Genomic DNA, 9,884 nt, shown 5'->3' with positions numbered 1-9,884 from the left:
ATATCTAAAAGAAAGTTAAGACGGATTGGCAGTTTTTTAAAAAAGAACAGTAGGATGGCTAGGGGGAGGAGATCTAGCTCATGTCCCCTGAACCACACACCAAGGTTACAATTAACCCTTTCTACCTTTGAAACAGTTGCAACAGCAAAAAAAAGACACTCTTTGAAAAGGTTGCTGTTTACAGTTAAAAGAACACTGTCAATCAACTTTCTAAATCATGATCTGAATCTTAATTTAACAATTAAAATATCAGATATATACTGTACTTTTTTACATTTACTAAAGACTTTCAAAAGGTATACTGTTCTGCTCTGTGTAAGAGGAGCTTCTTTCAAGTTAAACCTTCTCTTGTTGTGCAAATAATTATGGGATGTCACGTATATCTATAATCTTACTTGAAAATTGGACTGAAATGTATTTGGTACTGTAAGTGGCATTACCAGATTTGTCATGCATGAAAGCTTACAGGTGCTGGTGTAAATAAAATTGCCCTGTAATGTCACAAAAGCTCCCGTAACACATTCAACACACGTAAAAAGCAGAAGAAAGCTAATATTACATTTCTCCATTATAAACAGGAGTTAGAGATTATAAAGAGAGATGGTCAGTGTCTCTGTCTGTCTTGAAGTTATTGGGTGGAATTTAAAAATAGAAACAGTTTCTGAATGGTTGATGTGTTTTGGCAGGGCATTTCACAGTTTGGGGGCATAATCAGCAAGCTTTATCCCCTCATGTGCACAATCTGGCCTTAGGCACCAGAAAATGACTAGGAATGCAAGCAGTTGTCAGCTCAGTCAAATAAGATGGAGCAAGGCCATTTACAGCATATAAGTAGTATACAATTTGGATTCCCCGAGTGGCTCATTCAGTTAAAGCGCGGCCGCTGGGAGCGCAGGATGAGTCACACAGCTTGGATGGCACCAGTTCGCGTCCAGGCTGTGCAAAGAGGCCGAACTTTGTTGGGGACCCCTAAGGGGGGTGACACATTGGCTCTGATGCTCTCGGATGGAAGCCCACCCGCCTCTGCTCTGGATTGCTTGGCGTAAAAGCGATTCTGGCTTTAGGCTTGTGAGATCGGAGTACGATCACACGCCCTCAGAATGCCTGTGCTGTGTGGGGACTCGCTGCAGTGAGGAGAAAAAACATAACTGGACATTCCAAACTGGGCAAATTAAATAAAAATAACTGGTCACTCTAAATTAAAAAAAAAAAAAAAAAAAAAACATACCCAAATTCTACTGAGTCTGGAAACTAAAATGGGTCCTATATTTGATTTTGTTCTATTCAAATTATGGGATTTTCACAAACTACACTACCCAAAACCTCAAAACATCCTAGCCTTGTCAATTTAGCCTGTCCTTTTCCCACGCTAACCAACATGTCCCATCCAACTTGAGTACCTTTCCAGAAGGCATGGCCAAGAGCAGAAGCTTGACGTGGCCTTGCACCACTTCTAAATGTTGGCTATAACCTGGATTTAAACCAGGGCTCCTGAGATGCAGGGCAGGATCCTTTGTTATCAGAACCACGATGCCTAGGAACTTATTTTATTAGATTATCATTCCGCTTGGTTAAGTTGACCTGGTGCTAAATGAGAAGGCAGGAGGTTGCTCCCTGCCAGTTCAAGCCATACATCATTAATTTCCTGAAATCGAGAGCTGTTGAACTGGAGACTGTAGCACAAACCCACTAAACTCATTATTCTGCAAAAATATCCAGTTAACTCCCATTCACGCATTATAATTCAGTGTACATAGGAGCACTTTCTCAAAGCAATTTCACACATTCTATCCATCAGTCTTTTTCATGGCATAATCACCATTAACCCGTTTCACACATTCCTTTTGTTTTTATTTCTTTCCTTTTTTATGGAAAACATATGTGTCACTTATCCTATTCAAAAATAAATGAAAATAAAGCTTATAGTTTTCTCTCTAGTACCTCAGGTAACATCCTGTGCAGCACTGTAGCACAGCAGGAAAAACTACCAAGAATCCTACAAGCACAATATCCCTTTCAACACAGTATGAGATCGATCGATCTATCTATCTATCTATCTATCTATCTATCTATCTATCTATCTATCTATCTATCTATCCAGTGTAGAGAGAGAGAGAGAGAGAGAGAGAGAGAGAGAGAGAGAGAGAGAGAATATTTCCTCAAGCCCTTATCATCAATATTTTAAAAGCAATTTTATGAAGGTGGTGCTAAATTGCTATTCACTGATAACGTGGTACTGCAGTAAGAATAATCCACAGGACTTTTATAGGTGTAACAACACAATCTAATATACAGTAGGTAGAAGAATAGCAGTGCTGGTGATCCCCTGTTACACAGCATTGTCCAGTATAAGTCTTCTACACTAAAATTAACACTAAGGTAAGGACATAAATGAATACATAGTAACAGCATATGCAATGCCACTTTAGTACTAATGCAGTGGATTTAGAGTTTAGTTAAAATGTAGAGTGAGAGTGCAACTAAAGTATAGTCATTGTGTAGGACATCATTTTGCTTCAGCTTCCCTGTCACCACGTCCCCCTTTCCTGTCATGATGGGATGTGACAGAAAGCCAATACAGTAGTTTAAACACAGAAGTAACTGCTGCTTGCAGTCTATGGCTTTCTCTGTTATATTCCACCAATATCGTATTAATTACTCTGCAAAGTCATCAAGCATCTTGCTGACTTTTGAATATCCAAGTAAATATGAGATTGTCACCCAGCTTTTTCAAAGCAAGGCAATTTCCTACTTGATGGGTAATACACATTTTATAGGCTCCTTTTCTTGTGGTGCTAATCATTTTAGAAAATGTTTTTCAAAAAAGAACATAGTAACCGAGACTGCTGATGGCTGTGAAAGTAAAGTAATTAAGCCATCAGCATGGAACATTCTGTGCAATGCAGAGATTATAGTAATCAGTGTCCAGCTGGACCCTTCAAAGTTGAATGCAGCTTTAGATCAATGTGCCACTGAATGAGTCTAAAGGAAAGTTCTGCTTGTGCTCTTACCCTAATTTCAAGAAAGCTATAACATTACATCTCCACAGTTTGGAGCAAAACAGCCTCATAGTGACCATAGTTTAATTGCACTTTATTTAACCCTAGATCTTATTGCATCCTTAATCATCCAAATGTCAACATAAACAGCCAACATAAAAAATCATAAAAAACAGAGTGAACAATAAGAACTAAGGTTTAAATTAGCCAGTGTTTGTATTAGTCAGTACTGATTTAAAAACATAATGGACTGTTCCATATTACATTTTAGATAAATATACAAATGTACAATACAAAATAAAACACTTGTTTGGAGTAAAAAAAATGGATCTTTGCCATTAATAATGGCATCGCTATGTGTGAACTGATTGGTTAACAAAAGTTGCAAGGCAAGATGTATAATTTAAAATAAACTGTCCAGATGATTTAAACTAAATTGATGGGAGGCTCATTTGCACAAGCATAAAGCTGTTAACCTCATTTCATACTGCCTGTTATACCTATTTCCATTGTTACTCAAGTGCATTCAGTTAGATAATTGAGATATGTAACTCATGCCATATACTTTTTAAAAGGTTTAAACATTGTTTACAGCAACAAAAATAAAATATGTATAATAATAATCAAGATTAAAAAAAAAACCTTCTCATCTACTGCTCAAGCATAATTTGAAATGCATCTTGATTTTAAAGTGTCCATAGAAGTCGTTCTTATGTACTGGTCCAAGGCAGTTTTATATAAAGCCAATTTTAATAAAGATTAATGGAGTTGAAAAGGCAGTTTCCAAATTAATATTGAGTGCTTCTCATATTCCATGGCTATTTACTATAGCATGTTCACCCCACGTTTCAATAAATGCAGCCTTATTGGTCCCAGTTTTATTTAATTGAAGTCAATAGCTGTGTTGCTCTGCTTATGGAAGTGTTCCAGTGCATTATATGTCATACAATTTAAGGACTGCTAGCTGCAACCCCCCCCCCCCCCCCCCCCCCTTTAGAGATCAGATATGAAATATATCCTGCAGATTTACTCAGTGACTTTTTTTTTTTAAGAGCTTGTGTCAACAGGATGCTGAATAATAAGAAACATTTAGACAACTGTGCCAGTGCTTTGTTAAGGGAAACAGATGGTAGTGTGTGAAGCCCTCAGCTCATCCGTTATTTTGGTTTTCAGGTTCCTGAAAATGTATTTTAAATTGGACCTCCTGATCTGGCAGGCCAGGTGGAATTCTGATTTGCATCAGAACCCTGGCCTCACCACCAACCAATTAGAGCTCTTCATTTCCAGTGCAATATATACAGTGTAGGGGCTATGCAAAAACACACAGGTCGTTCAGTTTTCCACAGTGGTTAAAATGTTTATATTTTGGCAAAATACCAATGGTATGAAGCATTACGCACTGGTAATCCATTAAATGACCATGTGATTGTACCATATCAGTACCAGTGGGATCCTGTATTAAGTATCCCTGTTGTATTTGGTTCAATATCCATTGTGTTACTATGTTGATAATGTTGCAGCCTGCTTTGTTTTGTTTTTTAAATATACCTGCATAGTGTATATGGACAGTGTGGTAAACTTTACATTTAATGTGCAACTTTACCATGGTTAACTTTTATAAACTTGTCCATCCAGTCAAGCAGAGAATATACTGTATGGATCTACAGTGTAGAATCTCTTGTTGGGTGCCTTGCTGTTTGTTTTTCTGTCATCTTGGCTCAAGACTAGGTGGACGAGCATCCTGTAATTATGCGCCCAGATTGTGGAACTCACTTCCAAAATGTATCAGTCAGGCTGAATCACTCAGTCTCTTCTTACTGCATCTAGTTAAAAAGAGTTTTGCCTAACACACTAAAGGCTGTTTTGCTGAGTGAGTTGAGACGATTTTACAAAAGGTGTAGCCAAGTGTATTCTTTTAATTTCATTAGGTAATTGATATTGCGCTATTCTGGGGAAGAATGGTACATACAAATGGGGAGATTTGAAGTCTGGTACAACAGTAGATTGAACAAATGGCTCACTTATTATTTGAATTCCCACCGCAAGTCATTACAAAAGGTGCTAAACGTATATCATATTGTCTTGTATCAGTGTACAGTAGTATAAGCTTTGTCTTTCTAAAACATGAACTTCCCGTTGTCCATTGAATTTTAATCTTCAATTCATATTACCAAAGTGCTGCTAGTATGAAGTGCTTTCCTACAAATAGTTTTGGGACTTCTGGGATTTTATTGTAAACCAATTTTTCACGGTCACTCTCTTGCAAGCAAAGACATCTCAGAAAGGGTTCATTAATAAACAACAAATCAACAAAAGCTCCCCCAGTCGCAACAGGTCAACAGCAACTCAACTAGTCTTCCCCCAGGTTTACCAATAGCTTGAATCACACCAGGTTTGACTGTTATATTTCTGCCAGCAAGAATGGTCAAAACTTTCTTTTAATTCCTGGGGGACTCTTGAGCTCTCTTTTGACATGGACATGCAGTGCATCAGTCAACGGGTCTTTGAATTCTAGCACTGATGTTTTTGATGATAGTCTTAGAGGGTCTACCTTTCACAAAGAATAACTGAATACAACTGCAAGCTATGTTTTCATGACAGGGAAATCCAAACTTTCTATACTACATAAATTCAATATAGGAGGGGTGAACAGAATTATGTTGTAGAATAGAATTGTGATCATTATACATTTATCGTCCTTATTCGTGCCTGTCTAATAATGTATGTTGTTGTTAAATTTAAGGGATGAAACACTCCTGCTGTATGGTTTTCAATCTGAATAAAACTGTTTTGCTTCAACATTTCTTTGGTTGTATTGACAATAAATGAAACATGGAAACCATGTTAGTGGGTACTCCTCCCCAGATTAGTACAGTTGATCATTTCAGGTTGTTAATTGATGGGCATGACCAGGAGGTCCCCGGTTCAAATCCCACCTCAGCCACTGACTCATTGTGTGACCCTGAGCAAGTCACTTAACCTCCTTGTGCTCCGTCTTTCGGGTGAGACGTAATTGTAAGTGACTCTGCAGCTGATACATAGTTCACACACCCTAGTTTCTGTAAGTCGCCTTGGATAAAGGCGTCTGCTGAATAAACAAATAATAATAAGAAGAAATTTGATTTTTTTAAAAAAAAGCTAGCTTAGTAACACACATTTTACGCATTTGCTGGTCCACAACATGTTACTATTGTATTAAAAAATGTCTTCTTGAAGTTGGTAGTTACAAATTGATTACAGTTTCTGGTACCTGCTTGTATTTTTGCCTTTGTATCAATATAATGATCTGAACCTGCCTTCCTTTTATTTAAACTGAAAGATAAGCCTTTTCCCTTTTGTCTTCCTGAATAACCTTGAGCACGAGGCTCCTGTGAAAAACAGAATTTCCCTCCAGGTCAGGCTTTAGCACATAGGCTATAATGCAGACTAAGATAATCCTGCATCCTGTGATGGCTTGTGATGTACCTAAACTGAGTATTGACAGATTCAGAACTAAAGTATTTAAATAATTTAGATCATAAAGGTAGAGACAGTCCATTAGAGCTTTAAGAATATTGACATGTACACTACCATTACAATGGAAAAATATCCATTAGAATTGGATATCTTTTCTTTCTCTGGCTCTTTGGCAGGTTTCCATGGAAACAACAGAAAAGCAGAAAAGCTAAATCATAGTGTGGCAATGCGCCCCGCCCCTGTGTGCATTTGTGTGTTTTGTGTGTATGTTGCGTGTGTAAATGTTGGTGTATAGTCATTGGTACACGGGATATAAACGGGTCTGTGTTTCACGTGTATTTAAATAGTGTATATTTGTATTTAGGCACGGGATTGCACATCACGCACGTGCATTTAAAATATAATATGTGAACACGGGGTTTCACGTAATGAATTCACGTGCTGGGATTCAAGTGAGTAATTAATTAGTAATTGAATCCCAGCACAACAGTATATATAGAGACACATTTTCACTCACTGGTGGTTGGGTGTTCGAGAGTGGAGAACGGGTGAGGAGGAGGAAAGTAAAGGAAAGTAAAGTGAAATCTAAAAGTGTTTGTACTCACCGTGTTTGTTTGTCTCTCCGTGCACCGTTTGTTTAGTGTTAGTCCGTTTTGTATGTCTCTTTATTTTGGCGTATAGTGCCGTGTCCCGTGTTTTTGTGTTTCAAACCTTTTATTTTCTGTTTATTAAATGCTGAGCGCGATCACGCGCTCAGCCTAACCAAAATCCAAGTCTCTGTGTTTGTATTCCTTCCTGCTTCTGGTCTGACGCCACCCACTCTGGCCGTCTTTGTGACACGTGGTGTCATCGTGGGATAGCCGCGCCTCCAAGCGTCAGACCAGGAGGGGTTTTGTTTAAAAAAAAAAAAAAAAAAAAAAAAAAAAAAGGATTACAAATATTGTTTTTGGGGGGAAAAAAAAAAAGAAAAAAAGAGAGTCAATGGCAGAAGACGCCATCAAACTGCGGGGCTGGTTCCTGGAGAATGCTGGGCTGGAGGCCCAGTCTCTGCCCATGGTCGTCCGGGCTCTGTGGATGATGGACTGTGAGAGATGGGAGGCATATCAGGAGGAACACACCCCAAACACCTTGGAGGAAGGTGTGGAGTTTGTCCTCAGCTACCTGGAGGCAACCATAAATGGAACAGCAGCCCAGGTAGCAGGACCACCAGCAGAGGAGTACCTGCTGTCCCCATCTCCACCAGCAGAGGGTGAGTACCTGCTGTCCCCATCTCCACCAGCAGAGGGTGAATGCCTGCTGGTTTTGCCTCCACAGCCCAAATGGGAGGAGCCTGAGCGTCCACAGCCCAAATGGGAGGAGCCTGAGCGTCCACAGCCCAAGCGGGAGGAGCCTGAGCGTCCACAGCCCAAGCGGGAGGAGCCTGAACGTCCTACGCCTGAGTGGGAGGAGCCCGAACGTCCTACGCCTGAGTGGGAGGAGCCCGAACGTCCTACGCCTGAGTGGGAGGAGCCCGAACGTCCTACGCCTGAGTGGGAGGAGCCCGAACGTCCTACGCCTGAGTGGGAGGAGCCCGAACGTCCTACGCCTGAGTGGGAGGAGCCCGAACGTCCTACGCCTGAGTGGGAGGAGCCCGAACGTCCTACGCCTGAGTGGGAGGAGCCCGAACGTCCTACGCCTGAGTGGGAGGAGCCCGAACGTCCTACGCCTGAGTGGGGGGAGCCCGAGCGTCCACAGCCCAAGAGGGGGGAGTCGGTGCGTCCACAGCCCAAAAGGGAGGAGTCGGTGCGTCCACAGCCCAAAAGGGAGGAGTCGGTGCGTCCACAGCCCAAAAGGGAGGAGTCGGTGCGTCCACAGCCCAAAGGGAGGCAAGTCGGGGCTTCCACAGCCCTGGGACCCAAGCCACCAGCAGAGGGAAAATGCCTGCTGGTTCAGCCCCAAGAGCCGGAAGGGGAGGGGTTACAGGCTCAACCCCCTGAGAATTTTTGGGGGGGAGAAGGGCAGGATGCTGGTGTCCCCCAGCAGCCTCTCGCTATGCTGCTGAAGGCAGCACGGCGCGCACATGCCCAGCCGCCACAGCAGAGGGAGCCAGCACCGCCAGGAGCAGAGGAGCTGGAGCTGCCTCTGCCTCCACCACCTCCAGGAGCAGAGGAGCAGGAGCTGCCTCTGCCTCCGCCACCACCACCGCAAGGAGCAGAGGAGCAGGAGCTGCCTCTGCCTCCGCCACCACCACCGCAAGGAGCAGAGGAGCAGGAGCTGCCTCTGCCTCCGCCACCACCACCGCAAGGAGCAGAGGAGCAGGAGCTGCCTCTGCCTCCACCACCGCCCGGAGCAGAGGAGCAGGAGCTGCCTCTGCTGCCCGTACCTCCGCAGGGAGTACGGTGGCCGGAGCCCCAGAAAGGGGAGCTGCCGGCCACGAAGGGGGAGGAGGTCTGGAGACCACCAACCCCAGCAGCAGTTTCGCTGCCGGAGATCGTGGGGGAGGTCCGGAGACCTGCTCCCACTGCAGCTTTTTCGCTGCAGGAGTTCTTGTGGCCGGAGCCCCACAGGAGGGAGCTGCCGGCTACGAAGAAGGGGGAGGTCGGGGGACCACCTGCCCCCGCAGCTTTTTCGCTGCAGGACGGGACCAACAGGCTGTCAGCCGTGCCACTACCGGCAGGGGTGCTGACAGCATGGCCAGCCATGGGCCCACTGAAGCCTCCCTTCCCAGCCCGAGACTTTGTCCTGGACTGCTGGGTTTTTAAGGGGGGAGGTGGCCGTTGAGGCCATGTGTGCTGCGCACAAGGGGGGGTATATGTGGCAATGCGCCCCGCCCCTGTGTGCATTTGTGTGTTTTGTGTGTATGTTGCGTGTGTAAATGTTGGTGTATAGTCATTGGTACACGGGATATAAACGGGTCTGTGTTTCACGTGTATTTAAATAGTGTATATTTGTATTTAGGCACGGGATTGCACATCACGCACGTGCATTTAAAATATAATATGTGAACACGGGGTTTCACGTAATGAATTCACGTGCTGGGATTCAAGTGAGTAATTAATTAGTAATTGAATCCCAGCACAACAGTATATATAGAGACACATTTTCACTCACTGGTGGTTGGGTGTTCGAGAGTGGAGAACGGGTGAGGAGGAGGAAAGTAAAGGAAAGTAAAGTGAAATCTAAAAGTGTTTGTACTCACCGTGTTTGTTTGTCTCTCCGTGCACCGTTTGTTTAGTGTTAGTCCGTTTTGTATGTCTCTTTATTTTGGCGTATAGTGCCGTGTCCCGTGTTTTTGTGTTTCAAACCTTTTATTTTCTGTTTATTAAATGCTGAGCGCGATCACGCGCTCAGCCTAACCAAAATCCAAGTCTCTGTGTTTGTATTCCTTCCTGCTTCTGGTCTGACGCCACCCACTCTGGCCGTCTTTGTGACACGTGGTGTCATCGTGGG

Source organism: Acipenser ruthenus, chromosome 10 (genome assembly GCF_902713425.1).
Source record: "Acipenser ruthenus chromosome 10, fAciRut3.2 maternal haplotype, whole genome shotgun sequence".
Taxonomy (NCBI): Eukaryota; Metazoa; Chordata; class Actinopteri; order Acipenseriformes; family Acipenseridae; genus Acipenser; species Acipenser ruthenus.
This window is presented reverse-complemented; position numbering follows the sequence as displayed.